This window comes from Camelus dromedarius, chromosome 10 (assembly GCF_036321535.1).
Source record: "Camelus dromedarius isolate mCamDro1 chromosome 10, mCamDro1.pat, whole genome shotgun sequence".
Classification (NCBI taxonomy): Eukaryota; Metazoa; Chordata; class Mammalia; order Artiodactyla; family Camelidae; genus Camelus; species Camelus dromedarius.
This window is the reverse complement of record NC_087445.1, coordinates 17,229,780-17,249,992: the sequence shown is the minus strand read 5'-3', so window position 1 is coordinate 17,249,992 and position 20,213 is coordinate 17,229,780. Positions and strand designations below refer to the sequence as shown.

The following is a 20,213-nucleotide window of genomic DNA, read 5'->3' as shown; positions in this document are numbered from 1 at the left end:
CCTCAGTGTTTGACTCGTGAGGCCTCCCACCGCTGCTAAGATTAGGTTTCTAGAAGGACTCTTCCCTCTCGCCGCAATTGCATGAGTGAGAAACACAATGGTCTCACAGCTTGATTCCAACTATACTTTATTCCCTGAACTTACACTTTGGTTTTCTTTAGCACACAGCTGTTTAAAAGTTGATTGCAACAGTTAAAAAAAAAAAAAACAAAACAGCAGCAATGTCATGAATATTCTTATTGAAAAACTACTGTACTTTGCGTAGACGCTGAATATACTACTAGTGGTCTGTCCAAGAACACAGAGCTACAAAAACCAGTTAATGTAACAAGAAATGCATATCCTGACAATCAGAACAGGATGACATTTCCAAAACTGTACTTCATTAAAGAGGAAATAAGTTTTCTCTGGGCAAATAAAGTACCAGAATAAGTACACAAAGTTCAGAGTTAAATAAAAGTTAACTGGGATACTCTTCTGCAGAATTTCTCTGAGCCTTTAATATTTTGACATGTATTCTGAATCTCCTTAAAGTTTTCACAACTGAATTGTCTTTCAAAAGTGTCACATTTTGTAGAGTGAGCATTCCCTGGAACGAACTCTTGGACTCTCTGGACTTGGTCACTCAAAAGTGTCAGGAATACTCTACTACCTTTTCTACTGTGCATACACTCTTTACTATTTCTAACTTTTGTAACAGGATATTTTGCAGAGAGCCATCTAAAATACAGTATCACAATACAGAAAAGATGGAGGACAAGGAGTATGTTCCAAAATGCTCCCTGGCATACTTCCTACTTGGCTGAGACTTGGGGTAATTCTGCTAGGGGCCTTTTCTCCAAAGCACACGGCATTTTGAAGAAAGCATGAATGAATGAAGTGAGGGGCTGCTCAGAAGTGTGACTGCCACATCTGTTAGCAGTGCATTTGGTAAGCCTTCCCCATCACTATATATATTCAGAAATAATGACAAAGAAATGTAGTTCCTCCGGGCAAATGAAAGGGAGGTGCAAATTAGAATCACACCTCCAGTCTCACTGTGGTATCACTTCTTGTCTGGATCAACAACACTTACTCTCACTTTCCTCCTCATGGCAAGTGGCCACTGTTAACACTTGCACTGGGGATCAGTCACAACAAATTACAGTTAAGTTGCACACTGCACTGCAGGAGGCGGCCCGGGCCCCAGGGGAGCACCGAGTTAAGCGAGGCCCGTTACCCGTTTTGAGATCACTAGCACTGAGGCGGAAAAGGGCCCTGTGCCTCAGCCACATGAAGTGGTTAGAACTCTAATAGGCTAACTGGTATCTTAATATTTCTGTATATGGTAGCTTATTACTCTCTGTGGAGAGCAGCAGTGGGTAACTGCTTGCAAAAAGGGTGATTTTAATCACCAATCATTTTCAAGAACACAAGGGATCAGTAGTACTCAACTGTGAAAGCTGTATTATAATGGGAAACGGCCTGTGTGGATTAAAAACACAAATGGATTTCATGTCAAGATAATTGTGTGAGGTGCCAAACTTTCAGGATAGGGAGAATATCTACAGACTGTGAGCCACACAAAAAATCCACAGGGAGGAAGAGACAGACCATAGACTCACTACATCCACGAATCCGCCCTGCCTATTGCATGAACTGAGGAAAACAGGGTTTTGTAACCCAGACCCTAAAATGGCCAGTTTAACAGTTACTCAAGTACAGCAAAGTCCACCTTTTCTAACAAAACACACAAGTGGAACATGAAAGGAAAAAAAAAAAGTCTATAGAAGTCATGCAATCAACCTCTTCTAAGGAAGAAAATAGAAAGTAAAGTAAAAACCTTTTAAGAATCAGCATTGCTGTGTATAAATATGAGAAATAAGCTGTTAATCTTTAAATGAGACAAATTCAGATGAGACCATTCATCATCATATTTGCTACATTTTATGGCATATTACTTAAGAGGGCACCTCTAAGAGGTTTCCTGAGCAATCCTGACATTCCAAAATGAGATGGAGGAATCAAGGCCCTTTTTGATATGGAACCAGATTTTTCCAGATCTAGGGGAATAGAATTCCATCTGGAAGTTAGTAGGTTAAAAGGTGGACAGCACGGGGTGGGGGAATTTTTTAAATGCTTTAGTCCCAAGTTAAGACATGACAGGTTTATGATGGTTGAAGATTTCTTTTCCGTAAGACTCCTGCTGGTAAGTTTCAGGTATCTGTTAGTTCTTCTAGAAGTACACGAAAATGATTAGAATCCATCACTTGGACACAGCCTCATTCATACACCTGGGGACATCCCTTAGTATAGGTGTCCTCTCATTGTTACAAGAACTCATCATGTGACGTGCCCCTCGTAACCCAATATTCACATGGTAATAATAGCAGCGCTCAGTAATGGCAACTGTGGTATGCGTGACGGAACCTACCCTTAATGGTAAATCTATAAGGTAGGTTTTTTAATGCTTATTTTACAAAGGAGAAAGTTGAGGTTCAAGGGGTGAAATAAACTGCTCCAGGTACAGATTCAATCCCAGCTTGTGTACTGAGAGACTACCAGGTACAGTGGAAGGAAAACAGACAAGAGTGAATCAAGACATGTTGTCAATGAGCTTAAAGTGTAGTGGGGCCAGATGTGAGGACGAGGGACCATGATGCACCAAAACAGATTTCAGGACAAGGCGGGAGGATGCAGCAGGTGGCTTTTGCAGTGAAGCTGGGGAAGAGGAAAAAGTTCCCTTTTCTTACTGAAATCCTACTCTTCCTTCCAGGCTTATCCGAGTTTGATAAGTGGGACAAGAGCATTTAAGGTGAAGGAAAAATGTAGGGAGAAAACACAAAAAATGAAGCTCACGTGTTCATGAAATTGCAAACTATCCAAGTCCAAGAAAGGAAGTATAAGGGGGGTAGGATGAGGCCAGTTGTACAAATCAGACGTGCTTTGGAACTGTGTCGAGCGCTCCCATACCACTGCCAAATTCCATCGACATCCATCCCTGAACTTTGTTGCAAGCCTCTTCTTCCATTTCCTCTTACTTGGCCTAAAGCCAAGGCCTTTTCTATCCCTCTTCAGTTCTACAAATACACTTCAAATTGTGCCACCATTCCTCATCTCCAAACCTGGCTTCAAGTAGAGCATTCATGGCTCCTCCTGACTTGGTCCCAAGCCTGCTCTTTTGCTCCCTCTCCCTTTATACCTATTCAGCTTAGGCCTCTTCCCCAAAGGCTTTGGTAATACACCCTTAACTTGTCTCCTCCCTCCCAACCCCGTTTCTCTCCCACTGCTCCCCATCTCAATAAATGAGCAAATGAATGTATGGGCAGACCAAGTTAGAATCTCACCATCAACCCAAACTCCTACCTTTCCCTTGCTTTGATTTTGTACATAATTTTCTTCAGGAGTCTACAGCCACTAATCCCCAGCTGGACAGATTTCAGAAATCAATACCATCATCTCATTTGCTTTATAGCAATGGTTTAATCAATGTTCTTGCTTCCAGTCTTATCCTCTTCCCAACCCATCATCCACGTTTTCCATAATGATCAAATTTCATCAAATTACTCCCCTGCTAAAAAACTCTTCAGGGTATCCCACTGGCCTTGGGGGGGATGGAACCTTCATCTTTTTAACACACCGTGTAAGACCTATCAAGATCTGGCCCCTGTTCTTATCTGTAGGCCTTGCCTCTCACACACTCTTCTTCTGACCCTTGTGCCTACATGCTAGTTAAAATCAACTACTGGAAAGTTCCTAAACTCACATACATCCTTTCTCATCTCTGAACAGGCCAGGCTCTGCACACAGCATGCCTCTTCCTGCTTTCCACTTGCCCCCAGCTAACTTCCCTCACCTTCCAGTGTCTCAGCTTGTATGTTGCTTCTGTCCAGAAGACAGATCTATCTCTTCTCTTCCTCGACAACATCCTGATACACTCATCATATTTTGTATTGCAATTGCCTTTTTGTCTTTCTCACTCATTATCTTAAGAAGCAGTGGAAGATCTCATTAAATCCCTGCAATCTCACACATGAAAAAGTCAACGATTTTCCACAAGAAGCCAATACTACTGTATTTACTCATATTTGTGTATTAATTACTCATTACTCATTTTCACAACTCTTTCTCCAATGTTGAATAAAATACTAAAGGAAAAAAAACTATTCACATATATTCTCCATTCTCTTCCTCTTCCTTCCTGTTTTTAGACAGCAACCTTAGGTACTGGTCTCTTAAAGAATGTCACAAACATCTGTCCATACAAGATACACTAAGTGAATTAACATAATACAAAAACGAGAGTCTCACAAGTGATGACTCAAGGGCTATTTTTCATGACACTATGATATCAACTCTACTAACATCAGTTAGTGGTGTCTGGAAGCTTATAGTTCACTGGACAAGGAGTGAGATGGGAGAATACAGACCAGTCTTCAGCACTTTGTCTCACTACAGCCCCTTACTTTCCTCTTTTCTCATTCACTCTTTTTGTTGTTTCACAGTGAAGTTTCCAAGGGAAAACGAGCTCTTGAGTGCATGAGACAGTATGCTCATTTGAGGTTTCCATGTACCTCCAAGAATGCAAAGTTTAAGTGAGATACAAGTTGTTGCCCAATTGTTTGACTCACCCAATCAAAGAAAACCAAGTCTTAAAACCAACGCCTAAACATAAATATTGCCTTTCAGTCACCTAGCAAAGAGGGCGCTAACTCTCCCTACTACATGTTTCTTGATCACAAATAAAAAAGCTAACATTGCACGTGTCTAATAAGGCATTGTCTCTTTAAATCAGGCAGTATAAGCAGAACTTTCAGATGGGCACAATTACCACCCTTCCCTTTGGAGAATGAAGAGAGAGGAAATGATACAAAATAATGTGGAAATATTTGACTGGCATTCACATTCTAGCTTGTAAACAATTTCTAATTCACTTGCCTAGATAGTTAGCCATCAGTCTGCATGTAAAGAATTTAAACCCAAGCAAGAAACAGGAAGCATCAGTTTTGTCACAAGTGTGTTTATTTTGGTGGCTCACATCTGCAGCTTTTCCCCCTTCAATGTATCCTTTCAGAACCAAAATGGGGCAGGGAACAGAGTGACTGGGCCTAAATCCATCGCTGTAATTGTGATAAGCTGCACCACCCACAGCATCTTTAGAAGGAAGTTATTAGTTTCATGACGAAGAACTCCAACCCACATGGAGGCTAAATCTAGAAGAAAGAACAGTCTATTCAACATGACGGACTTTATTCACTATACCCAACGATGTCTAGGACTGAGCTGGTCACAACTCTGTTTAGAAGCAGCGTATCTACGTGGATGTGTTCAGACAGACATTCAAAAGCATCTAGTGTTCTTCCAGGAGTCCAACAACAACACAGAACCTCCTTGGTGTCATCTTGTGTTGCGGATGAAATTATTTCTAAATGAATAGAACTGACTAAACAGTGAACACCGTGGAAGTGGAGGGCAAAAACTGCCTGGAAAAAAAAATCTACAAATCCAAGGGAACAGATTTCACATCGGCCTTGACCAGTAAACATCATGGATCCAAACCCTTTGATGGAAAAACCTCCCATATATACTGGATTCTTGTGGTCTAGAATAGGGTCAACAAACTACTGCGGGCAAATCTTCCTAGCCGCTTCTTTTTGTGAATAAAGTTTTACTGGGACATGGCCCTGATCACTCTTTAATGAATTATCTATGGCTGCTTTTGTGTTACAACGGAGAGGCCGAATAGTTGTGACAGAGATCATATGGCCTGCAAAGTTGTATTACCTGGGCCCTTACAGAAAAAGTTTGCCCATCCTTGGTCTAAAGTGATGGACCACACACCAACCCCTGCTCTGCAAAACTAGGTCCTGGATCAAAACTCTTTTGTCTTGATTCTCTAATTCCTCACTGAAGAACCAGTACTTAAGGCTTTGGGTTGGCCCCAAGACAGCCCAACCCTCCACTTGGAAGCACTGCAGGAACGGGTCCAGGTGGCAACCCTGCAGATCTGAACAGATGCCTATTTTCCTCTGCCCATGAGACAGATGGTTCTCAGAGAGGGGAGAAGAATTAGCCCACGAGAGAGAATTCTCTGTGCAGCACTAATTTTGGAAATGTATCTCTGATCCATCTGGCCAGAAAGGATTCCTTAGGAGTACCTTTGCTATTTGAATTTGCTTAACATTCAGGAGGGAAGCCCTAGGTACCAAGGCTCAAACTGCAGGTACTTTTGCTCTCTGTCAAAACGTCAGTCACGTATCCCAACTCTGCCCTAGGCAAAGGATATCTCAAAAAAGTTATAAGGGTGGAAGACAACGATGAAGGCAAGAGCAGCAAAAACTCATTTAGGGACCCCATTTCAAAGAATGTGGTCACTCCTGTGGCAGTAAATAATCCCCTGGGGGAGGGAAAATGACTCCCAGATATTTGTGCCACATGCAGAAAGTAGGAAGAACACTATTTACCATCTGATCCGCTAACAGCTGCTCTCCCCTGGACACAACAATGATTTGCCTCTCACTGCCGCTCTAACTCACCTTTGTTACTGGCCTTGTTGTTCTAAAGAGTTTTTCTCCCTGAGTAACAAACCATTTGCAAAGTTAATTAACACAAAGTTGATTAACTGAACTTTTCTCCCCATTTTGTTCCTAATTCTATTCCACAGTGTGGAGTATACGTTGGGTCTGTTTTGCTCCTATGAGAGGAGGAGACAAAATTAAGAACTGACAAAGAAACAGAAGCATTAAGAAAAAAACTGCAAACAAATTACTGCCATTCAGTCTTAGGTGGCAGGCTTTTGAAGTCTGATGGACTTGGGTTCAAGTCCTAGTCCTACCAGTTACTATTTGGATAATCTCAGGGTCCTCTTCTATAAAAACAAAATAATAACCTAGTTGCCTGTGGAGCTATCTCTAGAAGAAATGAACAAAAATGCATATAAGTCATAAAACAGTGCCTCGGTCATGGTAAGCCCTTAATATATACTTAGAAACTCTTACTGAGCCAAGTTCCTACTAAAAGCACAGTGGATGTTAGAAACAGAAACACAGGTGGCCTAGGAAAGAAATTAAAAGGGGAAGGTACCTTTCTTGACCTTCTTCTAAGTGATATACTTGGAGACAAAGGCAAATACTCAGTAGAAAGGATATTCTTACATTCTACCTCCATTACTCCTATCAATAGTGACACTAAAACAACTCCCACCTTTAAAGGGCTTTTGGTCCCAAAACCCTCCGTGGGGTTACTTCAGAGTCTGACACGGCTGTCCGACACGACCTCCCCTGGGTGCAAGGACAAGGGGAAATTACTGGCGGTCTCTGCAGACGATGCTACAGCACGTAAATTCATCCAGAAATAGTTACGTGCCCAGCATTATTTAGGCAGAGTGGGTTCTGAAGAAAAGAGCTCCTTTGACAAAGTGTAAGTAGCTGTAACATGAGGAAAATGCTATCACTGAGCCTGATGCAGTGAAGCACTTCTCTTAAATTCAGTCTTATGAGATTGTCCTAAGAACAGGTTATTTACTTGCTTACAGTATGTAACTCAGTGTTTTTCTACAATTGTAACACCTTCTGCAGGAGATCCCCAGACACAGGTACAAAACTTCAAGGATACAGACAATGAACAAGTAATAAACCGCAGAGCAAGGGTCAATTTTCAAGAAAACCAGACTGGGGATGAAAATGACAAAGGGCTTGATAAATGAAAATCAATACTTGAATCGGATCTGGAAGGAAATGGGCAGTTGGGACAGACTACGGCACACAACTGCAACGACTTCTGGCTGCCTTTAATCTCACAGAGCTTGCCTCTGGGGCAGCTCCCTGGACGCAAAGCGAGGTGATCCAGTCCTCACATCAGATGCTTCTCTCTTTCCAAGCTCCACGGGTTTGGGTTACATCTGAGCTCACTTTCGCCCATGCTGCAAGCTAATTACAAAGCATCCAGAATGTGGGCATGAACTGGGAATACCGCAGGCTGCTTTCACAAACCTCAGCACCATCTGCTGAAATATTAAGATGCTTGTTTAAAAAGTTGGCTGCCAGAGGAGGTCACAGCACTGGCAGGGGGAAGTTCTCTTTAATAATTACTTTTTACTTCTCTTTCCTGTACACAAGCAGCGGGGCACTGAGCCAAAGGTGAACGGTCCAGGGATAAAAGACTATCTCCACTTACCTTCTTCTCCTGGTCCAGGCACCTGATCATCAAAGGAGGAGAGATACACTCTGTGTTTTCCAGTGAACAACAGTTATTTGAGAAAGTATACAGAAGTGTCATTAAAAGCCCTTTTTTATAACCGGTTGGCAGAGACATTTAAAGTGCATATATACTTAAGGAAGACACCATGCGGTTTTACTCTAGTATGATGATCCTTCAGTAGCCTGAGACTTGGGAGATTCGGGGCTCCCTTTGTACGCTAGATGTTTCTCTCCCAAACAGGAGCAGTCCAAAACAGCCTCAAAGTTGGTGGACAAAGGTCAGGCCAATGGATTTCCAAGGGGCTTAGAGAAAGGAAAGGAAAGCCTTGTGTGATTTAACACCACTGTCACAGGGCCCCAACACCAGTGGTCAATTCTGGACCGTAACCTTGGGACTCTGTATACTCTCAGAAAACAGAAGCATATCTATGCAGCCTCCAACAACAACAACAACAACAGTAATAGTAACGGCAGCAGCTAACGTCTTGTGAGCACACACCCTGTATCAGGCACTGTGTGTTACAGGGCTCATCTATGACATACTCATTCTCCCAACACTCTGAGGCAGGTACTGTTTTATTTCATTTTACAGAGGGGAAAAAACTGATGCTTATAGAGAACAAGCATCCAGGAACTCACCAGCTAGGGACAGGCAGAGCTGGCACTGAAGCCAAGCTGTCCAACTGCACTCGTAGCCACTGTGCTACAAGGACAGGCCTCCCAGAGACCAGTTTCAGTAAAGGAGTCTCACCAGAAGGATGTGAGCGGCAATGAGGAAGACAGGGGCCTTACAAGAGTCCACCAACATGCTCTGTGGAGCCAAAGTAACCAGAGGGACTCCAGGCAGCACAAGTTCAACAATCCTCCCTCCAGTGTGCTGGGATTACTGGGACTCAGCCACTCTGCCCATCTGCTTCTCTGCCTTCCACTAGCCCGCCTCCACTCTGTAACTGGCCCCAGTCACTCACCAGCTAGCCTACAGACCGGCTGTCCTTGAGTCAGGCCACGTCTTCAGCACAAATTACAGGAGAGGCAGGCAAGGGAGAAGGGGCTCTAAGCTCGGCAGGCTCCCCACTGCTCACCCAGTTCGGAAAGCAACTCTGCATCCTTATTTGGATCCTGCCTCACATTTTTTGGCATTTACAGAGACTATTTATACCCAAAAGGGCACAAAGGATAATTTCTCAGTTCCAGTCATCTATGCATAGTGACTATACAGATAAAAAAAGGTACGTATGTGAAGAGTTACCTACTTATAAATGTAAGAAGTACCAACAAAGACAGACTGGTAGCTCACAAAAGGTCTTTCCCCCTCTTTCTTCCCTTTGTGTTTGTTTCAATGTCCTGTTTATCAGAATTAAAAGGTGCATGGGTTCTGATTTCCACTTACCAGGAGGCTGGTCATTTTTCATCATTATGTAGAGGGGTGGCTCCGAGTTTAGCTCGACCATCTGTCGTCCCTCACAAGCCTGAGGGATTCACAGCAGGACCAGAAGAGTCTGCCAACCCTCTCAAGCAGGCTCCCAGGGCAGGGTCGGCAAGTCACTTCCCAAGCCTGGGCTGACCAGACAGAAAGAACAGACCCACACAAACGACTAGATAGAGCCAGACATGTGGGTCTGATGGGTCAGTAAAAGGCAAAGTAACTCTGCAGGAATTAAAAGCCCACCCCTGCCACATTCCTGACCAAAACCCCACGTGTTCACACTGGACACTACCTTCAAACTCCACATGTCTCTGGGGATGCAGATGTTAAAAATCTTCCTATGGTAAGTAAAACCTCCTTTTCATGCAAATGAACATTCATGACGTGAACATTAAGTTGCAACAGAAGCCAAAAGATCAACAGACTTTTATAGCAAGCATGATCGATCCACTGGAGAGAGTGTTTTTAAAAGGCAGCAGGGCACTGAAAAACTTTTTCCTGAGAAAGTTAAGCTTTGAAGATATGGGTATTAAATATGATTAGATTAGACCCCAACTATGAACACAGTTCGTCCAGGGGGCCCTTGGCAGCACCCAGCTTCTACAAAGGATGCCAGGTGGCGGCGGGGGGTGGGGGGGTGCCACAGAAGGAAAGGTGTGCTTTACAAGCCTTTATATGAAATGTTACAATCCTGAGATAATCTACCTAACAACTCCTCCAGCCTCTTTTCTACACTGTTAGCAAACTGGGAGGGCAGGCGTGAGCAGGCACACGAGGTGTGGAGTCAACCTGAGTGTCGGACCAGAGGCTCTGTCGTTTACCAGCCTTGCTCAATTCAGCAAGTCCTTCAATCTTTGAGTTTCAGATCCCCATCCACCCCCACTGCTCTCACCTGCAAATGAGCACATTAGCACCTGTCCTGTCTATTCCACAAGATTTTGAGGATCAAACTGAAATACTTATTTAAAACTTAGAAATCCCCAGGCAGGCGTTATTTTTTTGTTTTGTTTTTTTGGGTTTTTTTGTACTGCATGGACTCAAGTCTCTTCTACCTGGCTTTCAACAAAATAAGGCACACGTTGAGAACAGACTCCAGAGTTCATGTTCAAAACCAAATTTAAATTTCAGCCCTAAAAATAAACATTGGGAATGGATTTAAGCCTGTCTCATCAGCTACAAGAATGGAACATACAACTCACTTTACAGAATTGGGAGGTGCCTCACAGTGCTAGGCTAACAGTGGCTACTGCGTGAAACACTGATTTTTCCCTTCTAATCCCTAATCCCATCGTCTCTTCCAAATAAAACTTCCAAACTTATCTATCAGCTTGGTGATCTTAATATATATGATATACATATCTCATCTATTCAATAGAGTAAATATATACACATGACATGCCCACACTGAACACTAAACTTTTTTTCCTGGGGCATATTTTCCAGAAAATATTCTTCCAATTTTTTTCAACGTAGATTGTTCCAAATGCCAAAAAAAAAAAAAAAAAAAAGTTGAAACAAAAAAATTTACTTTTAAAATCCTGACATCCGTCATATAGGAATTTTCCATTTTAAGTTACTTTATACATCTGTGAATAAATTACTTAGTATAATTAAAGGAGTGAGTTGAAAAAACAGCAAATGAGTAAAACCTCATATACCCTAAGTTTCACCTGCAAACTTACAAAAGCAGAGTTTGCTGAGTTTCACACCCACCACAAGTAGTGAAGCAACTTTTTTTGTCGTTCATTAAGATGTCAAGTATTTAATGTCAATCACAGAAGATACAGAACAGTTTTAAACGTGGTAGGAAAAAAACCCTCTTAAAAAAATGTACTTTTGGGGTATGTGTGAATTTCCCAGTGCTACTGCTGTTTCAAAATTTCCTGATACAAATAAGAACATACCTAAAACTTCAAGAGTTTTCATTTTGACATGAACACAAACATCTACTAAAAACCATCCAATATCTACCACCCTGCAGACTGAGCAGTCTTCCAAGGGTGGAATTCAGTACTTTCTGACCACTTGGAGAAATAGAATTGTCTGCAGTCCTCAAAGGTGCCTATTCTCTCAATATATAAACATAAAAATGCCCTGAGGCAAAGCAGTAGGCAGCCAACCCTCAGCTGCACAAGAACTGCCCTAAATCAATTCTAAAAGGGCAGACAGGATGGCCATGTCAGCTGCTGAGTTCTGATCTGTGTTTGCTGTACTTGGCAAGGGGGCCAGAGTTCTTAGAAGGAAGTGGAATCTTAGAAAAGCTGAGATGTGCAATTTTTCCTTTTTGATGGATCAAGAGGGCAATGCTTCTGGTCAACCCATTAAATGGTTTACTGGAAATTGTTCCGACATCATTCTCCTGTTGTATTTATCTTTATTTATATATATAGGTTTTCCCTTCCTTAGTGACCACAGAACAGTTCTCCATCAACCTTAGTCCTCTGCAGGGTAACTTTTCAATAAATAAACGTGGAACTAGCATGGACTCCATCTTCAGCCCTGGGAAAAAGTTCCCAGAACTGGCAGCACAGAATCTGAATGTCATTGAATTCAACCACCCAAATTTGGTAGAAGATCCTAGACACCAGGGGCCATCCAATCAATGCTGCAAGGTGTCCAGGGATTGGACTCCCAGTGCACACACCTCAGACCTACCAAGTTAATCTGTGGGCTCAGGAATCTGTGTTTTAATGAGCTCCCCTGGGTCAATCTTAAGCATGCTCAAGTTTGACAAACACTGCCTCGGAGCACTTCTTTTTAAACTTTCACGTGCATATGGATCAATCCAGGAAATCTGCTAAAACGCAGATTATAGTTGAGTAGGTTGGGGGTTGAAGACATAGTGAGTTTGCATTTCTAACCAGATCCCAGGTGCTGTCAATGCTGCTGATCCATGGACCCCACTTCCAAGAGCAAGACCTTAGAGAACAGAGTCCAATGCTCTTAGTCTGTGTATTGGCAACCTAATTTGGGAACCAGGATTATGTGATGTTGAATGCGGAGAGGTGGTCATGGTAGGTAAGAGGTCCACTCCCTGAAACAGTGTGCATTTTAGAAAAGCCCACAGCTTCCACCTGTATGCACTTCAGTCTAGACCGTGAGTGCTCCTACCAAATGTGTCTCCAGGTATCATTTCACAGGATAAAGCTCAGTTTCTAAATCACAGCCTGTTACCTGGAGGTCTGCAGTTCTAATCACACAAAGAGTGCTCAACATTAGTCAAGTCAACTGCTTTTCCTTTACTCGAGTTTTTCACCTGCCTCATGAAGGCACTTACGACAGTTAATTCAAGACATATGTGCTCCTTACGGGTACAGTAACATGCATGACCAACAGGAAACAGTAAAAACAGGAACAGCCACAACTGTTCCTGAGGTAAGAAAGCAGTAAGATAACTGAGTACCTTACCACCAAAAGAACAAATGCCCTCTTGTCTCTAAAGTCAGAAACTACTTCATCTGAACTAGGTTCCATTAAAACCTGCAAGCTTTCTGATCTCTTAAGAGACGCATGTACCATAAGACACAAAGGGAGTCGTTTGAATTCCAGTCCCAAAATACATTCCCCTGACCATGCTTCAGTGACCAAATACACTGTTTATCATCAACCTAACTGGAAACGGAGATCTGTCTTTCCCATTTTACTTAGCAATGATGAATGAAGCTAAGTCACTTTTTATTTCATCAGCAGTCTCTCCAAGCCTCAGGTTCTCCTATCTGTAAAATGGGAATAATATTATGTACCTTTCAGAATCATCATGAAAATTAGCAACAACCCATGTGAAATGCCCAACCTTATGACTGGGTCAACAGAAGAAAGCCATTATGACGAGAACAGTTTTATATGATGAGGGTCTCAGAGTGAGTCAGAGAGATGTCTGCCCAAATATACCCTCGAACTTCACACTGTATGTTAACAGACAACGTTGGTGTCCCCAGAATTCATAAGTTAAAATCTAATCCCCAATGTGACGTTATCTGGAGTGGAATCTCCGGGAGGTAACTGGGTCATGAAGGAAGACTCACGAATGGGATGAGTGTTCTTATAGGAAGAGGCCAGAGAGCTGATGTGTTCTCTTTCTACCCTGTGAGCTGATGGTGAGAAGTGGGCAGTTTGTGACCCGGAAGAGGATGCTCAGCGGAATCCAATCACACTGGCCCCCTAATCTCAGACGTCCTCAGTTCTCTACAACTATGGAAATAAATTTCTGTTGTTTAAAAGCCTCCCAGTCTATGGGATTCGTTTCAGCAGCCTGAATTGAGTAATACACTGTACTTAACATCCTGACATTCTTCTATGACTCTAAGTACTTGGATTTGGTCTAGAAATGGCATTAGTCAAGCTACAAACTCTAAGCAGAGGATGTTTTATCACTCAGAGTAAACCCAAAAAGAACAGCTACTTTCTGGCTATTAACACCATAACATCGCCATAAAAAAAGGAAAGAGCTGTGACATCTTTTATCTATAAATGCACCCCCAAATACTGGGTTACCTGGGACCCCTGAGAAATGAAACCGAAGACATTTCAACTTTTCTTTACATGTCTTCTTATACGCTATTCAGTCACAGGACCAGCTTAAACATCGTCCAAGACAAAAGAAACTGTTCATATCCCTAACATTCACACTTAGAAGACATTTTTACCTACGGAGACTAGAAAGCAGAATGTACGGCAACAGTTCCTGGGTGAATAGGCCTGCACTTTCTCCCGGAGCACAGTAATTCCTTTTCCACACTTTTCCTGGCGTCAGTTTATAATCTGGTCTATTTTCAATCTGACTCATCCTCAAAACAAGCAAGCACACCCGGAATGTTTAGGCAGCATGGATAGTGCCAGCACTGATTTCCTGATGGAGAAAATAAAGGTAAGAATAAACTAGGGCTCACACCAACCCTAATTTCAGCTTCATCCCTCCCCTTCATGTATTCTACAACCTCTGAGCACTGGCAGTGCATGTACAAGGCACCATGGTGGACACACAGGGAAAAGAAACACTGAGATGAATCACAGGAAGATCCTACCCTAAGGAACTTCCCAGTCTAGAAAGTGAGCTGAAACACAAACATACGTCTCTTTATATTATAAACTTTACACATGACCAACAGCTGGACTCTTCCAATCTGAGATATATTTGCAGCAATAAAACCAAACTACCTCATTTTAGGGTAAAATCGAGTCTTTCCACTACGTCTGCCCACTGTTAACCGCTACAATGGACTGTATGTTAGTTAGGACCACAGCTCTGAAGTCAGACAGCGAGCTGCAGCTCCAGCTCAGCAACGGACTACATGTAGTCCCTGGACAAGTTTCTTCACCTTTTTAGGTCTCATTTTATCCCTCTGTAAAATAGGCATTATTACAGTACCTCTCTTGCAATGTTAAGATTGAGATGCTGCAGAGAGAGTGTTTATCATGTTGCTTGACCCCAAAATATACAGTCAAATATAAGTTTTCAAAGTGAAGACTGGGGTTGGAACAGGTAACTGCCAGCTTCCTGGAAACTGAAGAGACTCCAACAGAGAACGAAGAGGAGGCAGGCAGAGGAGGAACACTCTGAATTCCTATACTCTCAGTAGCTCATTCCAATATACACCAGACCAATATGTCTTCACCCTGGCCGAAACCACCCCCCCCCCCCATCTATTCTGGAGCCTATCTGGGACTCGCCCTAGAGCCACGGAATCAGAACCTGGGGTGAGCTTCAAGCACCTATATGAATAAGCGTCACAGGTGAGGATCACGCATACCCAAGTATGAGAAGGGCTGTGGATGACAAAATATTTTGTAACTGTTTCAGTATTTGTTTTAGGCACACTGCAGCTAAGATCTGATGCTTTACTTGGAGGCTAACAGAGCTGCCCAGTCTTCAAAAATCTCAGGATCACTGTCCAAAATTCTATACAGAAGACTCCCAGGATTCTCAGTGATTTATCAGCACCTGACCCCAGGCTTCCATTCACAGGATGGAAAGGAGAGATGCCCTCACTCCTCCACTAAGGTGTTCTGGACAACCCATCCATCCTCATGTTTCCACATCCTCCTCATCTCACTCATTCCCATCACCGCTGAGTCCTTAACTAACTTATCTAGGATGATGTTGCCACATCTATGTCTCTAGTTTTCAAACATACCTATAGTTGACTCTGAGTATTAAAAGAAAAAAAACTTGTCTAATAAACACACGTCAACTTTAATGTTTGTGGTGCCCTAGTAGCTACTGATTAGGATTCCAAAAGATTTAAAAACATAAATTATTTTTACAAGTTTGAAGAAACAAGAAAACCATCGACAATTCATATTGCCACCATCATCTAATCTTCAGAAGGGAAGAGGGAAAGAAGTCTCATGTTTTGCTTGTAGTTTTTGTGTGTTCAAATCATGGCACTTCAGTGTCATTTAAAATATGAAGGAGATGAAATATGTATGAAAATTTCATTAAAATTACTAGATTAATCCAAGGAGATATAAAATATTCACATAAAATTTTTATTCAAAAAAAATTTTTAATTACTAGATTAATTTTGAATTCACCAGTGTTCATACCTCTCTAATTATATGAAAAATTTTATGGGGGGGTTGAATAAAGAAGAACTACTCCACCTGACTTAGTAATAGATACAAGCTGGCTGATCAAACAAATTGCCATCTGGTCAATCAACTGCCATTTGGAAGGATGTTCTAAAAATATCTTCATATAAGTATCTAAATCTCATCAAAATGTAATGACTTCTAATTTAATTTATGCTAGCTAGCAGGAAACAAACTTGCACTGTACATTTTAGATTCCTACTTGTAATATGACTACCAAAAACTTCCAATATTCCCAAATTCCCCCAAATAAAGACGAAGTAACATATCCTGATTCTACATCACTATACTGGGCAGCCAGTCTAACTAGCTTTGGGCATGAGAGCAATCTCCAGCAGCCTTTAAAATAATGCTGAATCCATCAAACCTGCCTCAGCTCAGTACACCAGCAATAAAACACACAAGATATATATTTTTAAAATGTATACATAGTAAATGGCCACAGTGCAGAAAAGCAAGCAGGTGGCTGGCTACCTACCAATTCTGAAACTATCTAGTCTTCTGTAAAATAGGGACAACGCAGAATTCCCTGCCTCACAGGTTACAGTGATATTCACTTGAGAACATGTATTTAAAAGTATTCTGAAGTTGTGGTATACATATACAATGGACTACTACTCAGCTATTGAAAAAATAATGCCATTCGCAGCAACACGGAGAGACCTTAAGATCTCCATACTAAATGGAGTTAAGCCAGAAAGAGAGAAAAATACTGTATCACTTATATGTGAAATCTTTAAAAAAATGACACAAATGAACTTACACACAAAACAGAGACAGACTCACAGACATAGAAAACAAACTCACAGTTTTCGAGGGGGAAGGGGGGGATGCAGAGGCAAATTGGGAGTTTGGGATTTGCAGATACTAACTACTATATATAAAATAGATAAACAACAAGGTGCTACTGTATAGCACAGGGAACTATATCTTGTAATAGCCTATAATGAAAAAGAATATGAAAAGGAATATATATATACACACATATATAACTGAATCACTCTGCTGTACACCAGAAACTAACACAACAGTGTAAATCAACTAGACTTCAATTAAAAAAAAGCATATTGTGAACCCTGAAGCAGTATGATTATTAAATACTTCTCTAGCAAAACTATATTCAAAGGCGAAAGTACAGACACTATAAAAATAGTGAAACAATCCCTTCATCTGAGTTGCTGTTTCTGAAGTGTCAGGCATTCAGCTGGAGCCAAGATATTCTAAGAAGCCAGTCTTTCCTAAAGAGATAAGTCAATGGGCACCAGATTGTATCTGTGAATCTCCTTCTAACACATTTGTGTGTACATGCAGATTATCCCACAAAAGCCCCAACAAGTAAAAAGCAACAAACAAGGAGTAACTACAAAAGGACAAACTCCTATGAAAACACAGGGTTTGGGGATGTGCCAGACTCAGGTTTGCACGGGAAGGATGCAGAGAGAAAGGAACGGCCCAGGCTCCTCCTGCACACAGCAGCCACAGCAGCCCAGGCCTCTACAAAGGAAGGTGTTTAGGTGACTCAGATCAACAAGCAGGCTCGTGATCCCATCGTTACATCTGACTTGGCTCGGGATCACCCAATCGAATTTGCTAACACAGTAGACTCCAGAAGGATCACCCATTAGAAACAATCCAAATACAGACTCTAAATGTGCATAAAGCCTTTTGTGATCTCCGCTGGAGCTCAGAGTATCTAACAGCTGCAACTGTGACTGTTCTAGCTAATTGCTCTCAGCAACAAAAATAAACAATCGCTCCAGGAAGAAGACTGTACCGGCCAAATATTAATGAATTTTTTAACAGTCAGAAATCTCAAATCTTGGTTTAAAGGCCTTGCTACTGGTTTAAAAAGTTTCAAAGAACAAACATAGGGCTGAGGAGGCCCAGAATCAAAGTCCTTATTTTCTATTTAATCCTTCCCTGTTCCTCTCCTCCCCCACAAGAAAAAAAAAAAAAAGAAAGAAAGAAAGAAAAGAAAAAAGGAAAGTGCCGTGTGTCTGGAAGAATTTAAGCAATCTGAGATATTTTAACTCATGTATAGCTTTTTAACATATGGGGGAAAAGAGTCGCACTGATTGGAGCTATTTTTAAAGTGCAGCTCTACCATAAAAATAGACATTTACTCATAAGGATGCTTGAATAGAGAACAAGCCCAATCTACGTCTCATTGTTAAGGAAGGGGTGAAAAAAGGCTGTCGTACTTTCTGGAGAGCCATTTATGGTCCGCCTGTGATGTCACGGCAGTATCCAGGTGCACTCTAACGAGCGTCTTTCAGCCTCCTCAATCCTTTTGAAAGTGCTCTTCTACCATCAGCTATTTCTCTAAGCACATGCAGTAAGGAGTCAGTATTTACCCAGACCCTAGCGCGACAGAGCATCACTGCAATCAGAGACCCATGGAAGGAGAAGGAAAAATTACTCACCCGCAATTGGGTCCGTCGTCCTCCTTTCCTCCTAGTCTCTATTCAGGAAGGGAGCATTTCCTTTTTCTAAAGAAAGAAAGGATAGAAGCCATTCACTTACCAGTATGCTGCCCAGAAGGAGAAAAACCAGCTTCACCCTTCTCCCTCCCTATTCGGGCCCCTGATGCTTAGTTGAAGCCTGCAACCTAACTACCCACCTTAGACAGTGGCAATGAGGCACTTAGGCATCTCTCCAAACTGAGACTTGGCGATATCGGCCCAGTTTCTGGACTTTAATTTGTCTTCAGTCTTTACAAAAGTCTAGAGGAATGGAGTTGTAATGGGAAACCATGTTGAATTCCCGAGTTTTATGCCTCCCTGACATGCCAGCAGCAATCAATACAATCAAAACCAGAAAACAGCTTTCATGTACCATATCTTAAACCAAAATTAAAAAATGCATTATAGCTCTTAAAATTTTTTCTATACATTCATGAACAAAATCAAAAAGAGGGAAAACATCTTTATTGAGGAAAAAAATTTGAATGTTGAAAATCTTTATGAAGAAGATGACATATATAATCATAACTTCAAACAAAAAAGGACCAGGGGGAAAAGGGTCATCTTTTTCAGGAGAGGATTGAGTAAATTTTGACGTGTTACTTCTTGTAATTTACAAATTTTCTACAGTGACTATAGTTTTACTGATTAAAATTATCCACCAACATGTAAACTATACTGAGTGCACCCTAATAAAATACTACATGCTCTTACCTACATCCAACTTCTAGATACCTGACATATCCAGCAGGAATCAAGAAATCTGATCCCACCAAAGGATAGAGTTCACAAAAGTTAATTCAGTGTGTGTTTTAGGACTTGAACGATAGCAGAGGGCAGAGTTCCAACAATTAGAAATGGGTTCAACTGCCAAGTCTCATGTTAGCAAAAGAAACTTCGAGAATGGAGAACCTTAGCTTCTCTGGGCCTGACTCACCTCTGCAAATAAGGTGTTTATCAGGGCCCCTGAGGTGTCCTCCAGCTCAAAACCAGTATGAGCAGAGTAAACATCAGACATAAATTAAATCTCAGCACAGCAGCTGGTATAGAGCCGGTGCTCAATGCACATTTGGTGAAAGAACTACCAGAAAGGAATTTTTTAGTATATGTGCTGCCAGAGCAAGCACGCAGAAGGGAAATTTTTAGTAAGTAATGTACTTAAAATAGTTTCCCAACCTGTGCGGCACGGTGTGATGCCACATCACAAGAGGGTTATGGGTGTGTAGAGATAGTGATCTCCCCAGGACTGCAGCCCAGGATGTGAAAAAGTTTGAGAAGCACAACTTACACTACCATCGCACCAGAAAAACAAATCACTTTTAACACGGTAAGTGTCAGATACACTTTTAAGGAGTTCTCATCACCCTTCCTTTAGGAAAGCCAGAATGTCTGCCTTATCGATAACCTGGCACTTAGGCTATTTAATCTTAAGGCAAGAATGTGAGCAGCAATGTACTTGAAGAAGTAAAGAGGCTTTCCTGACACAACGGACGGGTGTAAAACAGGTACTTTCTCCAAGAATAACTCCTGAAAACCAGAATACTTTCAACATACACT

The 20,213-nt window shown here is 41.7% G+C and overlaps 1 long non-coding RNA gene across 5 annotated transcripts in view; it reads right to left on the bottom strand.

Annotated features, from left to right (window-relative positions):
• LOC135322255 (uncharacterized) overlaps window positions 1-20,213 on the bottom strand; it is a 53,344-nt gene that overhangs the window by 31,153 nt on the left and 1,978 nt on the right. For 3 of the 5 annotated variants that reach the window (XR_010382623.1, XR_010382626.1, XR_010382627.1), the window contains exon 2: window positions 18,618-18,917. This is a non-coding gene — a long non-coding RNA (uncharacterized LOC135322255). The remainder of the gene's footprint in view (window positions 1-18,617; window positions 18,918-20,213) is intronic. The other 2 variants (XR_010382625.1, XR_010382624.1) reach the window with 2 other exon arrangements.